The sequence below is a fragment of the Bos indicus genome, chromosome 15 (assembly GCF_029378745.1).
Source record: "Bos indicus isolate NIAB-ARS_2022 breed Sahiwal x Tharparkar chromosome 15, NIAB-ARS_B.indTharparkar_mat_pri_1.0, whole genome shotgun sequence".
In the NCBI taxonomy this organism is placed as follows: Eukaryota; Metazoa; Chordata; class Mammalia; order Artiodactyla; family Bovidae; genus Bos; species Bos indicus.
This window is the reverse complement of record NC_091774.1, coordinates 63491459-63517173: the sequence shown is the minus strand read 5'-3', so window position 1 is coordinate 63517173 and position 25715 is coordinate 63491459. Positions and strand designations below refer to the sequence as shown.

The window sequence follows — 25715 nt, the reverse complement described above, 5'->3', positions numbered from 1 at the left end:
TTGTCATTTGTGCAGATAGTGCCCTTTGGTGTCGTGCAGTTCACCTGGTGGCCCTGCCAAGGTAGCTGTCTAAGGGTTGGCAGAGCTGGGATTTCAGTCTCCCAAGTCTTCATTGTATACAGCTTCAATAAAACTTTTCACTTCACTGAGTAACTGTATTTCTTCTGTCTCTGTTTATATACTTGAATGTCAGTCTACCCAGCCGCCTGTTCATCTGTCTGTCCATCTACCCATCTGTCCATCCATTCATTCATCCCTGCCTCTGTTTGCCCATCCTCTCACCCAGTCATCCATTTAGTGAAATCAGTGAAAATATTGAACATCTATAAAAGGTCTGAATATTCAGTTTTTGAAATATACCTGGAAACACAAATTCTGTAATACCTATTCTTATTTAAAAGTTTCCCTTGGCATAACATTTTAAATGATTGAATATCTGAAACAATTAGAAAATAAAATAATTTTCTAGAAACCATGTACCCACAGTTCAGATTTCCTATTTATTGTGTCATATTTACTTCAAATTTCCTTTTCCTCTCTCTCTTTTTTTAAAAATAGAACACTGAAAGTCAGAACCCTGTCCCCTGTCTTTCACCTCTTGTCTAGCCTAAAGATTCCTGCATCCTCAGCTACATGTGGCATTATCTGCTGCTGCTGCTAAGTTGCTCAGTCGTGTCCGACTCTGTGCGACCCCATAGATGGCAGCCCACCAGGCTCCCCGTCCCTGGGATTCTCTAGCGGCGATCAAATGGTATCTCTATTTCCCTGAGAATCGTTTCCTACTTATATAGGTCATTCAGGTTTCTTTTTCTGTGAAATGCTTATTCATAATTAATATCCTTTGCCTATTTTCTACTAGGTAGTCTCTGATTTTCTTATTGATTCATAGTAGGTTTTTTTTTCTTTCTTCTTTTTGAAAAATCTTTTCTGGAAACAGATCCTTTGTTAGTTAATTGCATTGCAAGTACATTTTCCTGAAAGTACAAGTGTTAGTCACTCAGTTGTGTCCACCTCTTTGGGACCCCATGGACAGTAGCCCACCAGGCTCCTCTGTCTGTGGAATTCTCCAGGCAAGAATACTGGAATGGGTTGCCATTTCCTACTCCAGGGGATCTTCCTGACCCAGAGATCGAACCTGGGTCTCCTGCATTGCAGGCAGGTTCTTTACTATCTGAGCCACCAGGGAAGCCCATCTTTTATAGTACTTGCTTTACTTTTAATTTGGTTTTGCCTGTTTCTGTAGGTCTTGCCACTTAATTTTATTCTTGGACATTTTAAAAGAGATAAATCATTTAAGTGTAGTGCCCTTTCACAGTATAATGGAGGTATATAGGAGAGACCTTTCTATGGGAGAGACTTTTAGAAGACCATTTATTGAATTCTTACTATGAGCAGTGCCTCTCATAAGACTTGCATGTATCCTGCAATCCTTTTAATAATACAAGGAGATAGTCACAGTTGTTATGCCCATGTTAAAGATGAGCAAATTGAGGCCCAGAGAGATTAAGTTATTGCCCTAAATGATGCAGGATTAAGAGAGATAAACCTGGGGTTAGAATCCAGGGAGTCAGTTGCAGGGCTTGTATAACCACTAAAAGGAACTGCTTCTTAATGCCAAGTTTCAGCTCTCCAGAGCTCGCTGGAAGAGAGACGCACATAAACAGGTTCCATTTTGCAGCGAGACAAACTTGCTGTTCAGTCACTCAGTTGTGTCTTTGTGACCCCATGGACTGCAGCGTGCCAGGCTGCCCTGTCCTTTAACATCTCCTGGAGTTTGCTCAAACTCTTGTCCGTTGAGTTGGTGATACTATTTCATCGTCTGTCGTCCCCTTCTCCTCCTGCCTTCAATCTTCCCAGCATCAGAGTCTTTTCTAAGGGCAGCACATATTATTATAGGAGGTGGAGGAGGGCTTTCTGGAAGGAAAGGCCTTTGAGCTCAGTGAATGAGAATGAGATGTTTGTGCCTGAAGGTGATGAAGGCAGTGGTGTGTGTCTGTGTGTGTATTCCCTGTAGAGCATGAGGAAGGGTATTCCAGCCAGAGAGGGAACAGCATGTGTTGAGGCCTGGAGAGAGCAGAGCATATTCTTGAGCCTTGTGAGCAACTTGGTATATTTGGGAGGTGGAATTTCAGTTCAGTTCAGTTCATTTCAGTCGCTCAGTCATGTCCGACTCTTTGTGACCCCATGGACTGTAGCATGCCAGGCTTCCCTGTCCACCACCAACTCCCATAGCTTGCTCAAACTCATGTCCATCAAGTCGGTGATGCCATCTAACCATCTCATCCTCTGTCGTCCCCTTGTCCTCCTGCCTTTAATCTTCCCCAGCATCAGGGTCTTTTCCAATGAGTCAGTTCTTCACATCAGGTGGCCAAAGTATTGGAGTTTCAGCTTCAGCATCAGTCCTTCCAATGAGTATTCAGGACTGATTTCGTTTAGGATTGACTGGTTTGATCTTGCAGTCCAAGGGATTCTCAACAGTCTTCTCCAACTCCACAGTTCAAAAGCATTAATTCTTCAGCGCTCAGCTTTCTTTATAGTCTCAACTCTCACATCCATACATGACTACTGGAAAAACCGTAGCTTTTTTTTAACCATAGGTGGGCCTTTGTCGGCAAAGTAATGTCTCTGCTTTTTAATATGCTGTTTAGGTTTGTCAGAGCTTTTCTTCCAAGGAGTAAGCGTCTTTTAATTTCATGGCTGCAGTCACCATCTGCAGTGATTTTGGAGCCCCTAAAAATAAAGTCTGTCACTATTTCCATTGTTTCCCTATCTATTTGCCATGAAGTGATGGGACTGGATGCCATGATCTTCGTTTTCTGAATGTTGAGTTTTAAGCCAGCTTTTTCACTCTCCTCTTTGACTTTCATCAAAAGGCTCTTTAGTTCCTCTTCGCTTTCTGCCATAGGGGTGGTGTCATCTGCATGTCTGAGGTTATTGATATTTTTCCCAGCAATCTTGATTCCAGCCTGTGGTTCATCCAGCCCAGCATTTTGCATGATGTGCTCCGCATATAAGCTAAATAAGCAGGGTGACAATATGTAGCCTTGACGTACTCCTTTCCCAATTTGGAACCAGTCCATTATGGGTAATTAGAAAAGAGGCCAGGCATATTGCCTGATATTTGACTGCCATTATTATTTAATATGGGGGCTTACCTGGTGACTCAGTGGTAAAGAATCTGCCTGCAATGCAGGAGATGTGGGTTTGATCCTTGGATTGGGAAGATTCCCTGGAGAAGGAAATGGCTACCCTCTCCATTATTCTTGCCTGGGAAATTCCATAGACAGGGGAACTTGGCAAGCTATAATCTATGGAATCATGAAGAGTCAGGCATGACTTAGCGACTAAACAACAACAAAATTATTTAATATATGAATGAGTAAAAAGTTTAGTGTTTTTGCATTAGTGTTATAAATGCAATCATGAGGCAATCTCTTAATTAACTGGAATGCTCAAGACATTGTCCTTTATAATTAGGAGGACCGTTCCCTAAACCTCTTTGGTTTCAAACTTTGTTCCTGAGTATGTGAGGAAATGTGTGAGTCTTAACTTCCCTCTATCAATAAATACAGTTTAGTGAGCCCAAGTCAGTCTTTTGTAACTGAGGCTTCTTCAGGTCTCCTAGGTAAACCTTCAAATGTTTTGGTCATTACCAATTACTGGTCATTACCTATTACAAGGTCATTATCTATAGGTCATTATTGGAGCTGTTGATGTGACTGGTTGAGAAATTTGAGTTAAATAAATGTATTCCCTCCACAAGACACATGTGGCATATTGTGGGTTATTTATGCTTAGGATTGGTTTGTTTTCAGGTGTGAATTAATTTTTTTTCATTGATTCAACTCTTTAGTTAACACCAGGAATAGACAGGACTTTTGGCTGACTTAGCAGTCTCTAGAGTGTAATTTTGTTAGATAGAGTTTAAAGAGAAGAGCAATACAAGCCTGATAAATGAAGTAGTTAGCAATGCCTTAGTTCTTACCGAGATGTGTTTTTGGCCATGTCTGGTTGGGACACTATAGTCAGGAGGTCAAGAACAAGGTTGCCACATGGATCTGCTTTAATCTGTGTCCAGGGATAACTCCACAAATGCGGCTCTTCCCCAGGGAGCATGTGATGATCATAGCTAACTCCTCAAAGCAATTCAGAGCACATTCTCTAACAGCTCTCATGGCAGTGGGGCAGTAGCTTCCTCTTTGTGTCTGAAATATTTATTGGGGCCCTTCCTGGTAGAGCCAAGGGTCTGGTTGTGGGAGTTTCCTGAGCCCAGAGCACCGATGTGTCTGGTATGCTGCTGCTGTCCCTTTCCACTGGACCATCTCCAGCCCTTGTGGCCACTGCAGGTCATGGATAAGGGGAGAAGGGAGGGACTAGAGATTCCCTCCTGGCTTCAGGGAAAGTTTCCTTTATTCCAGGCTAGGCATTCCTTTAGTCTTGGGTGTGGGATTGGAGGTATTCTGGGAAGCAAAAACAGATCCCATCTTGCTGCTCAGTCCATGGGAAGTGGGAAGGTGGGGAGGGAGATGTGTTTTTGCCATCTTTAATTCAGATTTTCCCGCAAGATCCATGTTATAAATGATATTTAGATTTTCAGGGTAGCTCACAAAACTCTTTGTCTAGAATGTAACTGAAGAAGAAGTGTGTTTTGGTTATATTTTGGTTCTAGAAAAAGCATTGTTTTTCAAACTTTTTCCTCCTGCATTGGAACCTTTCATTCAGATGAATACAAGATGTATATAACAGGTAAATGCAGAACTACTCTGGTTTAAGCAGGATTCAGCCTCACAGTAGCTGAGTCTTGGTCCCTGAAGTCTTGGTCACTTCCCTTTTGGGTTGACTTCACTAATTACTGCTGCAATCACCCGTTATCCCCTTAGGGGGCGCTGTCCACCTCTAGAGCCGCATTGCAGAGGCGGAGTGGATGCACAACTCTGTGGTCAAGTCTCTAAAGCCAGAAAGGATACCAAAAGCAAATAAACTGAGCAACAGGAATAAATAAATAAAAGGAAAACTAGTGGTTCTAAAAACTAGTCTGTGAATCAGTATGAGCTGGTTGCATAAGAATAACTTGAGAAATATAAAACAGATGAATTTAAAAAAAAATCTGGGACCATTCCTCAAAATTCCAATTCAGTTGCTCTTGAGTAGGTCATGGAATATGTATGTTAAAAAGCTGCTCCAGAGAAGTAGGATAGTTGGAAACCAGGCCTCCACTATGCCTTTAGCTCCTGACTTCCTCCTGGGGCAGAGAATGTCCCTCTCAAACACAGCAAAGGAGGCAGGTCCAGATATGAGAAATGGATCCCAAGGAGGGACAGGGGTTTCTTCCCTGCCTAAGGCTTGGCCCCTACAGACTGGCTTCCTACTGAAAAATCAGTCTCATTCCCATTGAGTGCCATTCGGAGTCTTTACAACCCTCTCCACACATAGGGCTGTGGCCTCACCCTCTGGCTTTAACAGGCACAGTAGAATATAATTCATTTAACCTCCCCCAAAGTGAAGCTACAGATGGGAGCCTTTGGATTGTTTTCTTATTATTAGTACTAATCTGGGCACTGTTTCCCTGATGTCTAAAAATTTCTCCCCCCTGTAGAAATGTGCTCTAACTCTAGTGATCCATTTAAAGGAACGATCATAGCTACGAAACCTCTTGGCAAGGACCCTTAAGACTTTGTGTGACTCTGTGTTTTGTTAACGTTGTCAAGGTGACCCTCCCAATCCTAGGTTGTTCTAGAATCAGGCAACAGGAAGCCCATGAGTGGGTCTGAAGGAGAACGTGAGTGCTCTTGATGTCTAACTTCTGGAGTGATTGTGAGAACAGTGGGTAGATCGACAATTTTCTGTGCTGCCTAAGCTAAGAAAGCATTGTGTTGAAATATGTTTTTTAAAGTTTCATTTTAACAAAGTGACAGGATCATCTTAATCCTTGACTGCTGTAGTTTTTCAAGGAACACAAGAGCCTGCAAAAAGGCGGCCAGTTTTTAAGAAAAAGCACTTCAGGCCTTTCCTTCCTGTAGATCCTATTTCCAGAAGGGCTAATGGATGCCCGCACCCTTTCCGTGTTCCACTCTGACAGTCTTGTGATATGGAGCCTGTCATGGGCTGTAGAACAGACTCCTTCCTGGGGTGGCCTTAACTGTCAGCCTAAACCCATGAGTTTTGACTGCCTAATCAGTGAAGAACTGGCCCCCAGATGGATGATAATATTCTTATTCCCTGACTTACTTGGCTTTCTTTTTGTTCTTTACCCCATTCTCTGTCTTTCACTTTGAATTCTTTCTGTATCCATCCCGTCACTTGATGGCTGTGTGACTTTAGCTTTGTCCTTTAACCCTCAACTTTCTCATCTTTAAATTGGAATTATAATAGTGTCCATCTCATAAGGTGGAGTCAGGACTTGTTACGTAATTTGTGGGGCCCAGTGCAAAATGAAAATGTGGGGCCCCGTGTTTAAAAATTAAAATTTCAAAATAGTGGTACAGGATAGTAAGCCAAGTACAGGACCCTTCTGAGGGCTTCCCCAGGTGGCCCAGTGGTAAAGAATCTGCCTGCCGAGCAGGAGACTTGGGTTCGATCCCTTGGTTGGGAAGATTCCCTGGAGAAGGAAATGGTAACCCACTCCAGTATTCTTGCCTGGGAAATCCATAAACAGAGGAGCCTGGTGGACTTCAGTCCATGGGGTTACAAAAAGTCAGACATGACTGAGCACACACACACACAGGGCCCTCCTAAATACAAGATCCTGTGTGACTGCACAGGTCACACACCCAAGATACCAAGGAATCAATGAAATAAGAAGTACTGTCATAGCTCTTATTATTCTGTGTCTTCCTATTTATACTCTAGATTTGTCAGTAACAGCCAAACATGCCGTCCTCTATGGAAAGACACACACATGTATTATTCAGTCATTCTTAGGGTCTCTTAGGTCTGTGGAATTTGCTTTTTTTAAAAAAATGTCTTGCTTGAACCTAATGAAAGAATCACTAGGTGTTAGGAAAATCATTCAGAATGCCTCCATTTATATATTCTACTTTTCCTTTGATCCTTTTCCATGTTTATACTTGGGTGTAATTATACCAGTTTATTTTGTATTCTCCTGTTTTCTACCTTGTTCCACAGTTTTCCTAATTGAGTTTTTAAAAAGAAAATCACTTTAAAAATTAATGAAATGTTAGTGCATTATTAACCATCAAAGCGTAACTTCTAGGTCCTGAAGAAGGAAATAGGCTAGGGAGGAAGGAAGCAAGAAGGAACCTGGAGAGAAAGACAGAGGAGAGATTTCAAGGGATTAAGTGTTTTTGGGAGTGACATTTGGGGTCTTAGATGAGTGAAGAGCATACTGGTTTATAATGACGGTAATAATAGCTAACATGTTGTGCTGAGTTCTTTACAGAGCTCATCTCATGATCTTCACAATAACCTAAGACAAGAGATGTGATTGGTGTCCCCAGTAAACAGAAGAGGAACTCAAGGCGTTGGGAAGTTAAGTAACTTGTCACATACCTAGCAAGTGTTGGATCAAAATTGGAGCTCCTCAGTCAGGCTACTGTACAACTTGTACACTTCTGTGCTTTGTGTCTTGACATTATAGCCGTTATTGTTACTGAAGTATTTTAAAGCAAGTTCTAGTCCTTAGGTCATTTCACCCCTACATACGTTATTATTCATTTCTAGAAAATATGGATGTTTTCTAATTCAACTATAGTACCATTATGATACCTAACAAAATTAGCAGTAATCTTTGATATTACATATAATTAATCATATTCAAATTTCCTTCATTATTTTAAAAATGTCTTTCTTTAACCTCGATTCGTATAGCTGAAGATGGAAATAATGATCTGTACATTGCAGTGGCTTGTTATATCTCTTAACATTATTTTAATCTATAGCAGGCTCACTGTTTAAAAAATGCCATTAACTTGTTGAAAAACCCTGGTCAACTGTCTTATAGAATTACCCACTTTGGATGTGTCTGTTTGCTTTTCCGTAATGTCATTTCAGAATGTGTAAGTCTACACTGGATGTTGCCTCCTTTGCATATGTTGTTCTGGATCATCCAAAACAAATCTTTTGTTATCACTTTGAAAGATTAACTGGAAATTTTTAATTTATCTCTCAGTGCCTTTGCTTTGGATTTTTGAATTTGTTTTTAAATATCGGCCTCGTATTTTCCCTCAGGATGAACCCTCATTTTATTTAACGATTTTTCTCTACTGTTTCACATTTTGTTTACAGTTTTCCCCCCTTCTTTAGATATGCTTCAGTGAACATCTTTGCAAATATAATACTTTTTATCATTTCATTAAAATAAGCATCCAGATGTGGTTTGGTTTAAGAGTGTCAAAAGTTAGGATCATTTTAGTGGATCTTTAACTCTATGAAAACTAGTTTCCACACGAATTTTTTTTTTTTACATTAAAAAATTAAAACTTAAGGTTTCTTCAGTTCAGTTCAGTTCAGTTCAGTCGTTCAGTCATGTCCGACTCTTTGCGATGCCATGAATTGCAGCACGCCAGGCCTCCCTGTCCATCACCAACTCCCGGAGTTCACCCAAACTCATGTCCATCGAGTTGGTGATGCCATCCAGCCATCTTATCCTCTGTCGTCCCCTTCTCTTCCTGCCTCCAGTCCCTCCCAGCATCAGAGTCTTTTCCAATGAGTCTACTCTTCGCATGAGGTGGCCAAAATATTGGAGTTTTAGCTTTAGCATCATTCCTTCCAAAGAACACCCAGGACTGATCTCCTTTAGAATGGACTGGTTGGATCTTCTTGCAGTCCAAGGGACTCTCAAGAGTCTTCTCCAACACCACAGTTCAAAAGCATCAATTCTTCTGTACTCAGCTTTCTTCACAGTCCAACTCTCATATCCATACATGACTACTGGAAAAACCATAGCCTTGATTAGACAGATTCAGTTTAAAGATCCCTATTGGATTCTTTAGATAACCTGGGATAGGTGTATAATTGAAGATTGGCCCCTATAATATTTCCTGATATCTTTCAAAGAGATGGCAAAGGAGATTGTACTGTATGACCCAGAACAGCATTCTAAGAGAGGCAATAGGTAGTGTAGAGATGAAATTAAGATAATTGAAGTGATGTCAATATGGTGACTTAGTATGTCACCATATTGTGACTTGGGCTCATTTCAGTACACCTGTTGTAATAGGAATTTTGTTTTTTTATATTCTGATGGATTCTAACTTGATTGTTCTAATGAATTCTGGCCCCTCCTATTCTGAGGTCCAATTCATGAGAAAGAAAAAGAGGAGGTCTGGGATCATGGGGTTCCTTTTGACTTAGAAGTTGCACATGTTGCTTCCACTCATATTCCTTTGGTAAGAACTTAGTCAAATGGCCATACCTAACTGTAAAGAAAGGATAGAAGTGTAGTTTTTGGCTAAGCAGACTCATTCCCAGGAAGAAGAGAATAGATTTCAGTAGGCAAGTAGCAGCCTGTAACATATTACCTATGAAAGAGGGCTCTAGAGACAGGGAGACATAAGTTCCAATCTTGGCTCTGCCACTGGCCAGCCGTGCGACCTAGAACAATGATTCTATCTTCTTGATTTTCTCATTAGAAAACGGGATATAATAATTTCACTTTATTGGGATTGTTATGAGACTCGAATGAGTGAGTTCATGCAAAGTGCTTAAGAAAAAAAGCACTTGTGTGTGGTTAAAAGCACAGAATTGGGAATCAGACTGGCAGGGTTAAAATCTTGGCTCTGTGTTTGCTAGCTGTGTGATTTTAAAGAAATTACACAAAAATTCTCAGAAATCTACTTTCTTCTTCTATAAAATGGAGAAGTTGATTCATTGGAAAAGACCCTGATGCTGGGAGGGATTGGGGGCAGGAGGAGAAGGGAACGACAGAGGATGAGATGGCTGGATGACATCACTGACTCAGTGGACGTGAGTCTCAGTGAACTCCGGGAGTTGGTGATGGACAGGGAGGCCTGGCATGCTGCGATTCATGGGGTCACAAAGAGTCGGACACGACTGAGCAACTGATCTGATCTGATTAATGCCTACCTCTAGAAAGAATTTGATGAAGTCCTCCAATGCTTTTATTAAAGGATTTATTCATGCTCAACAAATCATGATGGTCTTTTTGTAGTTACTATGTTTGTTCATTTTATAAACTCCTGAGTTTATCTCCAAAAGAGAAGTAGTAAATTTATAATTGTGTAGGCATGCCCCTGTCGTGAGTTGCTGCATTTTCTTATACCTCTTGTTACTGCTTTGCTCTTTCGTCCTATTAACATGTTTATGTATTCAGCTTATATACTAGCTCCTATTTGATTTTTTGGGTAAGCATCTACTGATGACTTATATTCTAAGTCACACAGACTATGCTATTTAGTGTGACATCTATAGCTTGTCCCAGAAGTTGAGTACATTTTTTTTTTCAAAATGTTCTCAATCTCATGAAACCATTTTGAAAAGATTAAGCTGGCTAGAAGAAATCTCTGTGGATAGCTAAGCAGTGTAATAAAAATGGAAAACTCAGGTTTTTATGATACATGCCTGCTCTAACTTCAGAATCTCTCTCTTGTATCATTCCCATGACCCTGAGTTGTATTTTTCAGGTCTAATTTTGGGATTTATTTCTACATCTCTGATTTTATGCAGATCACCTGGAGCCCCATGATTGCTCCTCTTCCCTTCTAGGGACGCTTCCACGATTTCCGTGTGACTACAGGGACTCTTTCCTCTTCCCTACCTTCCCACCCACCACTTACAGAGCTGACATGCTGCTATGTTGTGCCATTGTGCTGTTCTCAATACTGTGGCGTTCAGCCTGGCTCCAGTGATATAAAACGAGGGGGTATGGATGCCTTTTTCAAACTTGAAACTAGCAAAAGACAAAACCTCCTTTTGTTTGAAACCATTGGGAGTGTAGTCCTGAGTTCTTGTTCTTTAAGGGAAACTGTGGGGTGGGAACTTTTCTTCTTCATACCTGCCCTTTCTGGCTGCTGCAGTTTTGCATGGAGTAATTGAGCAAATGAAATACCAAACCTACAAAAAGTAGCGTTATCAAAGTGAATGAATGAACGCTTACCTAGCAGAATGGTAAGACATGGAAAAATAGGAGGACAAGTTAATGATATAGAAATTGTGTAGCTTTGCTGTCTTAGAATCATAGCAAATGGAACATATGGTATTCGGTCATTTTTTGCATTCATATGAAAAGAAAATGAGTTTATTTTACAAATAAATGGAGTTTGTGTTTCTGTTTGTTATTCATGACTATAATGTTTACTTCTCTTGAAGTAGAAATATGTCACCTAAATATTAAAGATTTTTTTAACTATTAATGAATAATTTTTCTTACATGCCGTGCCTTCATCCACTTTGATAAACATTTTAGGCTTTTCTCTTCATTTGCTATTATTTTGTCTGATAAAGCTGTGAACAGAGGCATCTTAAGAAGAAAAAGAGGGAATTGATGAAAAGACAGACATGTTAAAATTATTGTTTGCCCGAGTATTAGAATTTTAGATTAAGGCCTAGAATCAAATTCACTTCATATTCTCATGTACTCTGGGACTTCCCTGGTGGTTCCGTGGCTGAGACTCTGCACTTCCACTGCAGGTGTGTGGGTTCAAGGCCTGGTTGGGAAACCAGGATTCAGCATGTTGCACAGTGTGAGCAGCAATAACAACAGCAAAACAAGCAAAAGATTACAATGGTGTTTCTCTTTCCTATTTTGAGATTCATAAAGGGCCCAGAAGTTTCCATTTAAAAAATCCACTGCATTCGTTGTGTCATTGTAGTGCACATTTATTATTTTTATCTTCACAGCATCTGTACATCAGAAGCGTCTTTTCCTTGTGGAAACCATTTGTGCCCTGTCCTCAGTTCATGTGAGCCAAGCTGGTCAATCCAAGTCCACAGTAAGTGGATAAACAACGAGCTGTGTTTGAAGTCAGGCTAGTCCAAGTCAGCTATAAGACTTTTGAGTAAAAAAGAGTTCTCTGTCCATTGAAATTTCTAGGCTAGGGAATGATGTATGAAGCTGACAGAGGTGGTCTAGTCTTCTCCATGGTAAGAGTCTGCCTGAAGCCAGCTTGGAGAGAATTGATCCAAGAGGTGGAGAAAGAGTCTGACCACATTGTTTGAGTTTGAAATGAGATTTACCCCTGCCATTGAATTTCTTATTTTTACCCCAAGACTAGTCTTAGCTGGTTTCACCCACTTACAGGTGGACGAGTTCTGGCCACTACAATCATCATACTTTTCCTCAGGAAGCATTTGTCCAATGCCTGGATCTTTGCATATTAACTACTTTACATGTAACAGGAAAATACAGGATTAATAGTGCAATGAGAATGGAAGAGCCACCTGGGTCATTTTCCCATCCAATGCAACCTCCTTATTCTTCATTGACAGTCGTCTTAGAATCCAAATCACTTCATGTTTTCAAGGATCTGAAGATAGAACAGAGTTTTCATTTTCTATCCTGAGTTTCAGAAAAAGTCCTGAATTCCATTATGGTCCCTACTTTTAAAAAGATTCACTACCAAGTCAGATAACTCACTGCCTTACAAAGAAGTGCATTACAGTTTTGGAAAATTCTAATTTTCAGAAGGTTTGTTCCTTTTATTGAGCTGAAGTCTGTTTTATTTCACTCATTAGTGCCAGTGCTTGAAACCATGCAGATTAAAGCCAAGTCCTCTTCCACAAGGCATCACTTCACCTATTCGAAACACCAGTCACACCTCTTTGTCTTCTTTGCTCCCAGGGACATGACCCCAGTTCCTTCTCCCATCCCTCACAAAATGGGAAGTCCAGATCACCTTGGTTGTTCTATAACCTCAATTTACTTCTGTTTGTTAAATGTCCCTTTTAACGGGAGACCAGCACTGAGCTAGGACCTCCTTTGTTTTCCTCTAGATCCTTACATGAGGGCAGCCTTATACTGAATTATATTTTGGGGCTTCTGTTTCCCACTCATACTCTCTGATTCATAACAAGCTAGCTGTGAGCTAGTACTTCTTTCCTTCCCTCTCATCCTTTTTTTTTTTTTTTTCTGTACAAACAGTTTCTAAGTCAGGTCTGTGTTTGAGTCTTGATTATCAGAATCTGTTTTAGGATTTTACAAACAACCTTAAGTTTTTGTTCTCCTAAATATGCAACACCATGTGGAGGGTATTGTTTTGCCCATGGGTTTGTGCCTCATTTGGGACCTTCGTTGTGTAGAGTGATGCAAGAGTCAGTCATTGTTATTTGGGTCACTCATACAGCCCATTGGCTAGAGAAGAGTATTTGTTTCATCAATTAGGAACTGTGTTCAGATGTGGGTAAGAAAGAATGGGTTAAATACACATAAAGTAGTGTGGAGAGAGGAGCCCAGAGCTGGTACGGTGTTTGCATAAAGCCACAAAGGATTCAGGCTCTGGTCTTTTTTTATGTTCCACCATCCCAATGCCTGACTTCCATTCTCAACATTGCCTCCTAGTCCCAGATGACTTTCTAATGTCTTGCCCACATTCTATTCAGTAGGAAGGACAAAAGGTTGCTTCTCCTAATAGAATAAGCTCCTTTTAAGGTGTTGCCCCCAACGCCTCAATCCTTTCACTCATGTTTCATTGGACAGTAGTAAGTCATATGGACACAACGAGCTGCGAGGGAAATATTCTGGGCAGCAGCATAAGCAGCCAAAAATTGGCATTCTGCTACTAAGAAAGAAAGGCAGGTGAATACTGGGAGATTACCAGCCCCGTTCCTGGAAAGTTATTGAAATATTTTCCTTCTGGCCATGGAAGTAAAGAGCAGTAGAAAGAGCTACTTAACTTGGACAATATCTTCCCTCACTTTTCTTTGACCTTTGGGTTTGGTGTGTTCTGTTTTCCTCTAGGCCTTTGTGGAAAGGTTAAAATGCAGGTTTTTTTTTTTTTTTTAGTCCTTCCTCCTCCCCTCTTGTTTGCTTGCACTTAGTACTAATCTTCGGACCTTGCAGTGGCAAAGATAAAAATTGTTGGAGCCAAATAGTGATTGAATTAAATTGAACTCCTTTAATACAGTAAAAATGAGGTCTGCTCTTTCTCTCTTTAATAACAACTGTGGCAATAATTAAACTCAACGTCATCTTTAAAATGGTTTACTTTGCATAGTTCTATATGCACGCTTTTCAATTACCACTATTTAAATAACATCAGTCTCCCAAAAACATGGTTCAAATTTCAGTTACCAAATATATTCACTGAGAAGTTGTGTAAACTACAAACATTGCCACTAACTCTTTGGTCTACAAGTCACTACATAAGTGGCAGATGCACATTTACGATCAGGGACCAATCTTGTCACTTCTTGCAGTGATTGATACTGCGTGCCTGTTACAGCTCACAAACGGACAGCAAAGTGTATATTTGTGTTGCCTCTTTGTTTCCCAGGATAAACTCATGTGACATTTTACAAATATGAATAGTTAAAGAATAGTCCAGCAAAAATGAAAGTTCAACAAAAGAAACAAAAGTAATAATGCTGAAAATGAAGTTTGAGTTGAACATAAATGGAATGTAGGAGAAAGAGTTGATTGTAGGAATGTTGATACTACTGCCTTTCGAAAGACATGCATCCAGAGGAACTTAGTGAAGGCAAACTTACTGACATAAATAAGGAAAGTGGTTGTATGAAAGGATAAAAATGTCCTGGAGGCAGTGACACCAGCAAAAAAATTCACATAAAAGAAACTCTTGGAGACATTTCATGACCCTGAAAATATAAGGGATAAAATGTTGGAAGCAGATGCTAACTTAAAAAGCAGTGTGACAATTTGCCAAGGCATAGAAAAGATCCTTATTCCACATTGTCAGTTATATGAAGACAAGAAGGCAAACACAACCCAAGCTAATCTTGATCGTTTTTTTTTTTTTTTTGCAAACAAATAAGATACTTTATTTTTAGTGTTTTTACTAGTTTAAACGATAGCATACTAAGCAAAAAGTTTTGTTCTTTTTTTTTTTTATTTCCTGATACATTTATAACCAACAGTGAAAGAGGTTGTAATGTTTTGACAAAAATGTTTAGAGGTCATGGAACAATTACAATGTTTTCCATTAAGCCAGTTTTACACAGTATCAACTTGTGTGATCATTTTATGGTCCTGTCCTACAGTACAAAGTGAAGATTTCCTGTATTTCACACAGTTACTCTACTTCATATCTACCACAATATTTGCAATTCAGGCAAATCCTATCACTCCATTTCATCCATCCATCCATCCATTCATTCATATCTGTAAATGAAGTCACAGAGATTATGTAGGTTTAAAATTACGTAACTAAATAGCTGGCAAGACTTGAAACATGATAATTTCACTTTAAATTCATTCTTCTTACAGTCCCACTACCATGATACCACATTATTTCCAAATAGTCTCATTACTATGTGAGATAGAAACAGGGAAAATGTCTTCAATGTTGAGGCTTCCAAATCTAATGTGTTCCATGTCCCATTACACAGATTGATGTATTAGTTATCATTCTTAGGCTGCAAGCAACAGAAATGAACTCTACCATGGTAAATTCATATAGTAATTGTCCCCAATGAATCATGTCTCCCTGTATCCCCTTTACCCGGGAAGGTTTCTCTGTTACTCCTTCCATTAACAGATGAAGTCTCTTTCCCCACCCCTTAAATCTGGGCTGGTTTTAAACTATCTGATCAATAGAATGTGATGTAAGGGAAGTTGCAGCTCTGCTTTTCTCTCTGAGCATTCCTCCAGTATGGCCTACTGGAGGGTGAGGTGCCACGTGGAGAACTGATGTGTTCCAGCTGATGGCTTCAGCCAGCTTCCAAATAAGTGAGTCAGTGAGGCAATCCAGGGTCAGCCCCCAGCAGATCTTTCCACTGACTGCAGATGTTGAAATGAACCCAGTTGGTACCACGTGGAGCAGAGACACACCATCCCAGCTGAGCCCTACCCAAACTGCCAATCTGTAGAACTGTGAGCAAATAAATGATTATTATTTTAAGCCATTAAGTTTTGAAGTAGATCAGTATGCAGCAAACCACTATCTTAAATAGAAAAGAGAATTTATTGGGAGGATACTGGGTTGTTTGTAGGATTTAAGGGAAAACTTCAGAATGAAAGGATAGAAAGCCTTGTAGCAGGAGTTACTCCACAGTCTTGCCAAGGTCTCACTTCTGGAGTGAATGAACTCCAGCTGTTTCTCTTGTTCTTGTGTTGTTCTGCTAAAGATTCAGAGTCCTGCAGGAGAAAATTTGATGGTCACACATCCATCCTATGGAAGTACTGATTTATGAGAGGAGACTCTGGCAGAAGGAAATTTCCAGTTTCTTCTTAAGCTTTTATAGTGGGGAGACAAACACTTGGGCTTATCTCCCCTCAGGTGTACACAGATACTTCCCCCTAAAGCAATCCAGGTGCTGCCAAGGAGGGGGAATGTATGATGGACATCTTCAAAATGACAGCTGTCCACTATGGTCACTTCTTTTCCTTGATGAGGATTTTAAAATATTTATACCAAGTGTGTTATTTCACAGTAAATAAATTTGTGGGAAATAAAAAAAATTATGCCCTTATAACTGGCATATAAGTCAATATATGGAGAGAAACTGAATCTTAGATTGAGAGGATTAAAAGTAAAAAGGGCTTTAGAACTCATCACGGCCAAGGTCCTCATTTTATAAATGAGGAGAGTGAATCGAAGGTGATTAAGCCAAGGGTACACAAAACTAGACCAGAGCTAGAACCTAGGTTTTTTTTTTTCCCTCCCTAACTATCCATAGCTTCAGATGAATTTGGGGAGGGAAAAAAAAATTGACCCGAAGTATTTGAAATGTGCGTGTTAACTTCCACTCGAGTATTCTCTTAGCAAGCACTCTTTGGAAGGCCTCTCTGCCTGTTGGGGGCACCCTGCTTATCTTGCCTCCCAGCACCCATCATCTCTTCCCCACTCCCAAACACCCAGGCCAATACAGGTTTCCCACGCTATCAGAAAGAGAGTGTTCCTAAGAAACCTTTCGTGAGCCTAAGCGGCTTAAGTGAAAGTGAAGAAGCAATTAACTTAGGATACATGTTGCTATTGGATGCATGAAAAACACAGAGATAAAGCACAGACACAGTTCAAAGCTATTGCAGCTTGGTGCTGAGACACCCAGCCTATTTCCTGCTTGGCGGTGCCACTCTCCCTGCTCAGGGTTTGAGCTGCCTCGGTAACAGCTACCTACAGCACAAACACTGAACGCTAGTTTCTCTTTTTGTCTTTTTCATAAAAGTGAAAATCCTCTTCGAACTTATTTTGGTTAGCCCAAACAGATACTAATGTAGGTCTTCTGTAAAAGCAAACTGGTGTAAGGCAAACTGTAAAAGCAGAACTGTATTGCTCTGGACCAATCTAAACCTGAAAAATCAGATGAGGTCGATGTTTCAAAATCCAAGCCAGCTGGCACTTGAATCAAGATATAAGACTGTCCTGTCGAGACTCAAACCCACTCAGAACTTTGGTTTGGTGGCTGTTCCATGTTGTATTCCCATTTGTTTTAAATCTGGGTATTTTTTGAAGGGTACCTGCATAAAAATAGCATCTTTGCATTCTTGTCAGATCCTGATGCATACTGGTTTTCTAAAGTCCTAATCCTGTTAGTGAGACATGTCAATTAGACTGTATCATGGGGGATTATGACAACTGAGAAGAAACAGCCAACTGGAGAATCTCAAACTGTATGAACATAGACCTACCAAGAAGAAAAGCCCTTGATTATTATTAATGAAAAACTGTTTGCAAGAAATAAAAACAAGGTAACAAATAGGTAAGAACATATCAAAGGAAAATTATTATAAAATAAAATATAAAAATATTTAGATTTCTGGTCTGGAAGGAAACAAGAAACAGTGATTGTCTCTGAGAAAAGGGATGGATGGCTGGAGACTAGGGTAGGAGGGAGACTTCTCAATTTTGAACCATGTTTTTGGAACCTTATCTGTTGAAAAGTAACTTAATGAAAACCAAAAAACAAGTGTGATGTGTTGCAAGCAATTTCTCTACCAGAAGCAAGTGTTTCGAGAACTTCCGTTGTGCTTTTTAATGCTTGAAGCAAGTTTCAGGGAAAGAATTAAAAAGACATCTGTCTTGGTCTTATTCTCTTGACTTATTAAGTAATATAGGGTTTTCTTTGGCTAAAAATTTGGTTGTTGCTGTCCTTAGATTTTTTTTGTTTCACTCAACATACCTTATTTCACTGTTTTCTAACCTGGTATTGATTTTTATCGTCCTAGAGACTTTGACTGGTACATAATATTCTATTTTCCATCTTTCTAGCCTTCTTGCACAATATTTGGTATTTTAAAAACAGCTCCCAACACTCCCTCTTGTTTTCATCACATTTCTCTTATCCCCTCAAAATGTGGTTATTATATTTAATGGACCAATTTTGCTCACCCTAAAGGTAGATTCAGGTTGCCATTTGTTGGCTGCTTCAGTGTGTAATCCACTAATCCCAGTTTGTGACTAAAGGTTTCACACTGGCATATTTGGAGATAGCAGTTCTCAGCAGCAGCTTAATGGAGATTTTTCCATTTTGAAAGACATGATTTTTGATGTTTCTGCCATGGTTTTGCCTCCTCTGGCAATAATACCACAGTTGCCGTTATTTGTGATAGGAGACAGACTGTATTAGAAAGAAAGGATGTTGGCTTCAAGGTAAAGGTTTTGGCAGATCCAGCGCTATCTCATTGGTTACAAAGCCTTTCTGGAAAGCGCACAATTATTCAGCTTGCACAGCACAATTAAGTAAACAATTCGTTTAGCCTCTGTATTGATACTCCATTGCAGAGGGACTGGATGGCTCCGGAGATTGGAAATGGGAGCTGTAGCTGTTTCCCTAGACTTAGGTGCTTTGAATCTGTTTGTTAGGGTAGTGACCACACAGTGTCTCCATCTGATGGCCGTGTAGCAACCCAGGTGAGACAGATTGGTGGCTTCAGGTCCATGGAGAGATGGTCACATCTCAACATCCAGGATCCCAGCTGGCAGAAATATGTGTGGATTATACCGACATGATTCAATTTGTGCTTTAGTGAAATTCATATCCTGAAAATCCTATTTGCGCTAATGTGAACTTCAGAATATCTTCCTAAAGCTCTGAGTGGAGGTCTTAGCTGTCTCCATTTGCCCGATGATTAGCACATTTGGCCTGTTTACTTTGGCTTAGAGGTTTTAAGAGTCTTTAGGGTTATAAGATTTCTCCCAGCTCTCTCCTACATCTGAATATTGGGGATAAAAATCTCACAGTATAAACTGCCTGAAGAAGCACAGAACTTGGGTACAGAATTCTGTTTTCAATTTGTACTAAATTATCACTCATCTGAGTAGTTTTAGGTGCAATGAGGCTTTTAATAAAGAAACACGTGGGCTTATAAACTATAAAGATGTGCTTATAAAGTACCATTTAGATCTAAGATATTTCTTAAAGTAGCTCTAGGGGGCTGTGTTAATTGGCCCACTAGTCTTCCCCAGCATTTTTCTTGTCCATTCCTAACATCTAACAACCTTCTCCTACACATATGTGTGCATGCACATACACACAAATTTACTAGTTCTACTACTTCTTCTATTCAGAGGGAGGAATCCAGATCTGGACCTCAAATAGATAAGTTTTTCAAAATTGAATGTAATACTTAAAAAAGGAATCTATATGTGCAAAATCCTAGGATGCCAGAGTTGCCAAAGACATCTGCATAGTCTTGTGATATTATGGAAGGTTACCATTTGCCTAAGGATTTGTTTTGAAGACAACATGTGTTGCAGAGTTGGACGTGGAAATAAACATTAATAAAAATAGATAATAAAATCCTGTTTAGCACTTGGAAGGATGGAGTGGGCCCAAACAAGGTAAAGTTTAGCCCCTTCTTTTTCATCAGCTTATTCCTCTGTAATGCTTTGCTGTGATTTGAGGATTTTCCTAAAAAATCGGGTGCCTCTTGATGTGGACGCCAACTGGGTCTCCATTTCCTGAAATTTGATTTGTCAACGTCTGGCATCGTCTTTCAGGTGAGTTCCTTTATCCACGTGTGTAACAGGTGGAACTGATGGGAGAGCCCACAGGTGAATTAGTGCTGTGGCAGTTGGCAAATCCCTGAGCTACATGCCTCTGCCACATACTGTGAGTTGTGTTCTTCCGAGGAACCACTGTGGAGGCGTCACTAGAGGGCGGTCCGTGATTGGCCACCTGGTGGACTACTTTTGTAGAGCCATGTTAGGAGTTGGATCAGTGCGCACCACCTTGGGTCCCAGCAGCGGACTGGGAGATTGGGGTAGAGTGAAATGGGGCTGCAGGTAAGCGTTGGGGTAGGGTTAAGGTGGGGGTGCTAGCCCTTGAGTGGAAAACCAGCCAAGTAAATAATAAATGCGTATGTGGAAGAGGCACTCACCTAGCACTAACTAGCGGTAGTATTTATGTCTTTATATTAAGAAGAATCACGGGCTCTTTATTATGGGTCCCTGTAAGTAGATTACTATCATGAAAATATTTTTAAAACCCTTTTGCTTTTTTTGGCATAAAACTGAAACACACTGGAGAAAGGCAAGTAGGCTTGGCCCTTTGATCCTGTCCCTTTCTCTTTTCTCCCCAGTCAGACATGATTGGAGAGCCATGAATCCCTTGGCTGTGGATTGGTCCTGAAATAGTCTGGGTATGTGGTGGGATTGAATTGTTTATGACATAATAAAATGACAGGGGTTGCCTTGTTTCATTACTTGATTAAGGTTTATTATTTAAACTGCACGATATCACTTACATACAAAACTGAATTGGAAAAAAGTGAAGTGGGTCTTTCTGTCGACAAGAAAATTATCAATGCTCATAAATTCATCAGTGAATTACAGAAACACAGTGGGATGTTTTTTCAACTTCTTTGGCAAAGGCTGTGCTAATTCTTTTGCAAATTACTTGAGAAGAATCTTGTGGGAGGTTATAGAACTGATTCACTGACTTGCAGAAAGACTGATTTGACTTTTATCTCCTGTGGTTGGCAGTAAATGATTTTATTTAGTTTAGAGGAGAAAGGTTTTATAACCTCCTCTTTTCCATGACTCATAACTTTCTGAACAGTCACATTGTGCTTTACAATGAGGGGTGTTTGGAGGAAAGTGTTATCTAAATTGAGCCAGCCATTTTGAGTGTGAGAGCATGAAATATAAAAGAGAAGCAATTGATCTTTTCAAACTTCAAATTTGCTGTGTGCCCAGACCCAGAGAATTCTTTCCTTTTAAGAGAAAAGACGTTTGGTGGCTATCTTTAAAAAAAGAAAAAAATTAATTCTGGCTTTTTAAAGCTTTCAAACAGACATTTTCAACTTGCATAGGGTATCCATAATTTTAGGAAAAGTGGGTAGCTTTTGGCTAGATTGTTTTCTCTGTTGGTGGGTGTAAATGTGTATGAAAGCTATTTGTTTCTCATGTAAAATGGGATCTGTTGACATAAGCATGTTTTTTTTTTTAAAGCTTGGAGATGGTAAGTCTGCATGAAAGACTTCAAAGTTGTCTTTTCCTGAGAACTTGAATTTAGTCAAACATGTGCCTGTGAGATGAGTAACAATTTGAATTATTTTACATAGATTTTTCTCTGAATTTGTATCAGAATGGGTTTGTAAAGGAGAGTTAAAAGTAAACGTCAGTGAATTGGGGAGTGAGATGAGAAGCCTGTAGCACTGAAATGTCATTTGGGAAGGCAATACTAGAGCTAAAATCGTAATATCTTGCATTTATCATCTTTCTTTCCATTTGTTGCCTATTTCTGAACTGATAATCTTTTCTTCATATTGGGAAAGAACTAGAATTGAAAGACTAGAAAAATGTAAAAAAGATTATAAAATGTAAAAAAGAGTCTTAGACTTAGGAAATTGAAATATTAAAAGTTTTCACACAAATTTCATATCATTTATAACCTGGTACAATGGCACCCCACTCCAGTACTCTTGCTTGGAAAATCCCATGGATGGAGGAGCCTGTTAGGCTGCAATCCATGGGGTCGCTAAGAGTCGGACACGACTGAGCGACTTCACTTTCACTTTTCACTTTCATGCATTGGAGAAGGAAATGGCAACCCACTCCAGTGTTCTTGCCTGGAGAATCCCAGGGACGGGGGAGCCTGGTGGGCTGCCGTCTATGGGGTCGCACAGAGTCAGAAACGACTGAAGTGACATAGCATAACCTAGTACAGCAAAGGAGGCATTACATTAACGCTCATATAGGGTCAAAATGTGTTCATTTTCAACAATATAATTTGAGGTTAAAATTTTTTACTTTCTCTTTCCTCCTCCTCTCCCTCTGTCCTTCCCTCCCTCCCTTTCACGCTTTCCTCATTTTCTTTAGTAACATTTAGACTGTTAGGGGAAGCACACAGATTGAAACCGCCCACCCTGGCGAGGCATCATAGTAACCATTTGCATGAGTTGTTTTATGACAGGAGATCCTGATAAGGAATATGGAACTAATAAGCCACCACCAACCGGAAGAGTTCGGGAAAGGTCGAAAGGAGACACCACCTGTCCGTCCGCTTCCCGGAATCCCTCTTGCTAGCATCCATCTTGGCTGAGCAATGCGTGTGCCACCAGGAAAGACTCTGAATTAGAATGATTGGCCAAAGACCACCCGGAAACTAATCCCATCACCATAAAACCCGAGACTTCGAGCCACTAGGCAGAGCAGTTCTCCTGGGTTCCCTTACTCTACTGCTCTCCACCCAGGTGCCCTTTCCCAATAAAATCTCTTGCTTTGTCAGCACATGTGTCTCCTCGGACAATTCATTTCCAAGTGTTAGACAAGAGCCCAGTTTCGGGCCCTGGAAGGGGTCCCCCTTCCTGCAACAAGACCACTACAGTTTAGTGTCCCATAGCTTATGCATATGTTTAACAGGCTCTCTTAAAAAAATCGATGCAAAATTTTACCTGCTCCCATCCCCTTGCAATTTGCATTCAAATGCCATACCTCTTCCTCCAAGGATTGGAGGGTGGAAGATAGGAAATTATGAATACAAGGCTAGTAATCATTGTGCGCATTTGTCATATTGCTTCATTTGTATTTGGACCAATCAGAAGAACTGGATTCTAGTCTTGGTTCTTCCCTTACCTGATAGTTAACTTGGTCCTGCTCCTTAACTTCTCAGAGTCACGCTTTTCTTGTCTGATAAAATGGTTGGAATATGTGGTCAATAAACACACTTTCTGGATTTTGTGTATACTCTTAATTTCTCAGCCCTCTTTCTGGAGGCATTTGAGTTTGTTTCCTGTCTGACTTCCCAGTGAATAGAAGATTTCACCTGTGGCTGACAGGATAAACACAAGTGAGAACTGGGTTTTTCAGAATTTTTCATGAGGCAAATGGGAAGATGTTTTCTCAAAGTCGAAGAGGTAGGTCCCTTTGGAGCACACTGCTCACCCCATTGTTAACCCAGACACATGGAAATCGTCCTCATAGAAGTCATCTTTCTTCTTCGGTCTGTCTCTCACTTTCTCATTTTCTCTCTCCACCTCTTTCTCACCCTCCTATCCAATCTCACTGGTTGTTTTTACGTCCTAAGTATTTCTGGCCTCTAACTTCTGTTTCCATTAACAATACTCCAGATTGAGCCACCATCATCTCTTACCCAAATTCCTCCAGCAGCCTCAAAACAGATCTGCCCATTCTGCCCTGTCCATTCCCTCACAGTAGCTGGTGTGGGCTCATTTTATTCCATTCTCTGCTTCATCCAGAGCTGGCCTTCTTTTGATTCCTGTGGCATGCCAGGCTCCTTTTCTTATCAGGAAACACGCAGTCCTCTCACTGCTGAAACCTTGGCCTCTGTGCAGTGGTGCTGAATCAAATCTTGGAGATAAGAGTTTGGGGTGAGTCAAAAAGAATAGCTTTATTGCTTTGCCAGGAAAAGGGGGACACAGCAGGCTCCTGCTCTGAACAACTATGCTTTCCAACCCGGGAGGAGTTAATGAGGAATTTGATAGCAACGGTTCAAGAGTGGGGTTGCTGACAAGATTAGGTTGTATGCAGGGTCTCAGGTGGTTGGTCTCCCGATCTTGATGCGCTTCTCTGGTCCCTTTAATCTTGCCTCAAGTGGTTTCTTGGCTGCTTCTCCCTTGATTAGCAACTGTTCAAATCTGTCCTTTGGAACTCAGGGAAGGCCATGGAAGCTGGAGTCTTGCCTACAAGAAACGAGGGACAGAAAGGCTTCCATGCCCAGGAGACCCACAGGGCCCTGCTTGGTTTCACTCTCTACCTGGAGAACTCCTTGTCCTACTTTTTGCATGCTTGGAATCTTCTCCTGTATTATGGCTCAGCTAAAAGATCACCTCTCTAGAGAGCTCTTTCTCAACTAAGCAATTCTTCATCACTTACCCTCTATTATTCCCCCTCTTTTCTTCTTGGCACTTATTGCAGATTTTATTTATTTCCTTGTTTAAGAGGTCTTTTTCAAAAACTTAGGTGTGCAAAATGGAATGTTATTTCTCTATAGTTGAACCTAAGCCAGCTCATGAGTTCCTATTTTGATTGGTGATGGGGCGAGGGGAGGTGTCTTGCCAACTCAAGGTAAATTCAGGTAATTCCGTATTTTCTCACTTTCTTTTGAAAACATTATTATTTTATATTGGAGTATAGTTGATTTACAAGGTGTTAGTTTAAGGTGTACAGCAAAGTGACTCAGTTATATACATAGATCCATTCTTTTTCATATTATTTTCCTGTATAGATTATTTCTCAGTTTCTTTTCGGTAAATTTTCTTTCAATTAAGGATGTGTTCCTGGCCCAGTGGTTAAGACTCCATGCTTCCACTGCAGGGGGTACAGGTTTGATCCCTGGTTGGGGAACTAAGAACCTACATGCTGTGCAGCACCGCCAAAAATAAACATATACACCTTTCTTTACCAAAAAAAAAAAAAGGAATGTGTTTCGTTCACCTTTCTCATTTTCTTCTCCTTGAGACACTTAAAATTCTGGAGACGCTCAAGTGTTTTCTTAGCATCAAGGATAAGGTGTCTGGTTTGTACCATTTACTGTTGATGGCCCCTACTTAATGTATATTGAATTATGAATGGAATCAATAAATAATACCCCTCTTCCTCTCCCAAATTCTGATCAGTTGAGCTATAAGATAGAAGAGGAAGGCATATGAGGGTGGAAATAGCACTGTTCTTGTTATTAAAGCTGATGTTAGAGAATGTATTTTATATCTGTGGGCAAGTAGATTTGCTTGTCACTGCTCTAGTTTCAGAAAACATTCTTAAAATAGTCTATAACAGTAAATGCTGAGGTGGTTTTAATTAGAAAAAGAACAATGGTTGTCTTAATCTTTATTCTCCCATGTTTCTGCCTGGGGTGGGTGGTGGCAGCGGGGAGGGAGTGGTCTTGGTGAGTTTTTACAACACAGTTTTAGTCATTTCTTTTGTTATATAACAGTGTCTGATCATATTCAGTTCAGTTGAATCACTCAGTCATGTCTGACTCTGTGACCCCATGGACTGTAGCATACCAGGCTTCCCTGTCCATCACCAACTCCTGGAGCTTGCTCAAACTCATGTCCATTGAGTCAGTGATGCTATCCAGCCACCTCATTCTCTGTCCCCTTCTCCTTCTGCCTTCAGTCTTTCCCAGCATCTTTCATATCTGGTTGTATTAGGCACATTAGCCATTCCATAAATACTTGTTGAATGACTTTTCCTAAATGTGTTCATTTAGCTTTA

At 40.3% G+C, this 25715-nt stretch overlaps 1 protein-coding gene across 3 annotated transcripts in view; it reads left to right on the top strand.

Annotated features, from left to right (window-relative positions):
* Positions 1-25715, top strand: part of LOC139187349 (uncharacterized) — a 200990-nt gene that overhangs the window by 41166 nt on the left and 134109 nt on the right. Inside the window, exon 2 of one of the 3 annotated variants that reach the window (XM_070803991.1) lies at positions 19904-20033. The exons of 1 other annotated variant lie outside the window; for it this stretch is intronic. The gene's annotated coding sequence lies outside the window, so the exon portion shown is untranslated. One more of the 3 variants, XM_070803992.1, reaches the window with a different exon arrangement.